At 45.8% G+C, this 1,229-nt stretch overlaps 1 protein-coding gene across 1 annotated transcript in view; it reads left to right on the top strand.

The window, feature by feature from the left end:
- LOC121866394 (ADAMTS-like protein 5) overlaps window positions 1-768 on the top strand; it is a 48,115-nt gene extending 47,347 nt beyond the window's left edge. The window contains exon 12 of the mRNA XM_042366044.1: window positions 1-768. This exon is cut by the window's left edge and continues 487 nt beyond it. The gene's annotated coding sequence lies outside the window, so the exon portion shown is untranslated.
- The last annotated feature ends 461 nt before the right edge of the window (window positions 769-1,229 follow it).

Here is a 1,229-nt window from a genome sequence, read left to right as displayed (position 1 = left end):
GCTGTCAGTCGATACAGTGTCACCATGTATTGCACTAAACGTGGCAACACCAAGTGGCTCCTAGCACCGAGGAGTTGCCGGGAACGCCTAGCTCTGCTCCTGATGGCACGCTGTCATAAACTAAAGACGACCAGGAATATTGTGGCGCAGTTAGATAGCGACAAAGTATGAACAGTGAGAACTTAAGGACAAATTGAGGTAGTGCACACTGTGTGGTACCTAGTTAATGTACAGACATAATGGGGAATATAATGAAGCAGACAGAATATAGTGGCGCAGTAGCTGATGTAATGGCATAATGTACAATATTAAAGTGCTTAGAATATAATGGCGCACTGGAAGTATAATGTTGCAATGGGAACATAATGGTGCACAGGGGAATATGGCGGCACAGTGGGATACAAGACGACACTTATAGCATTTAATGGTGCAGTGGGACGTATAATGGTGCATTTGGGGACATAATGAAAATATAATGGTTCGCTAATATAATGGCGCATTTTAGGATTGGCGTGTAGGACAATGTAACAGAGCATTGTGGAGCATAGTGGCGCAGTGGGAACATATACGAAAAAAAATAATGGTGCAATAGCTAGAACAGATCATCAGCACCATTAAAAATCTCCACAGTGCCATTAAGAACTCCCCAGCACCACTAAGAGCTCCTCAAGACCTATAAGAGCTCCTCAGCACCATTAAGAGCTCCACGGCGCCATAAAAACAACTTCCTTTCTTTTGCTTCTTGTCACCATTAAATTATCATCATCATCGTTATTATTATTCCCCCGGTTTACGCCAGACGTTGATGATCGCTCGTGCTGACGCAAGGAAGTGTAATAAGGCCCAATTTGAATAGAAAGAATTAATAATAAACAAAGTTAATCGCCCTGATACAGCATTGGTGACGTCGTGGTAGCACTGGTGACGTCCTGGTAGCACTGGTGACGTCCTGGTAGCACTGGTGACGTCCTGGTAGCACTGGTGACGTCCTGGTAGCGCTGGTGACGTCATAGCAGTACTGGTGACGTTATGGTAGCACTGGTGACGTCCTGGTAGCGCTGGTGACGTCATAGCAGTTCTGGTGACATTATGGTAGCACTGGTGACGTCCTGGTAGTGCTGGTGACGTCATAGCAGTACTGGTGACATTATGGTAGCACTGGTTACGTCGTGGTAGCGCTGGTGAAGTCATAGCAGCAGTTACGTCATAGCAGCAGATAACGTCATGGC

Source organism: Homarus americanus, unplaced genomic scaffold, assembly GCF_018991925.1.
Source record: "Homarus americanus isolate GMGI-L3 unplaced genomic scaffold, GMGI_Hamer_2.0 scaffold16430, whole genome shotgun sequence".
Classification (NCBI taxonomy): domain Eukaryota; kingdom Metazoa; phylum Arthropoda; class Malacostraca; order Decapoda; family Nephropidae; genus Homarus; species Homarus americanus.
This window is presented reverse-complemented; position numbering and strand designations above follow the sequence as displayed.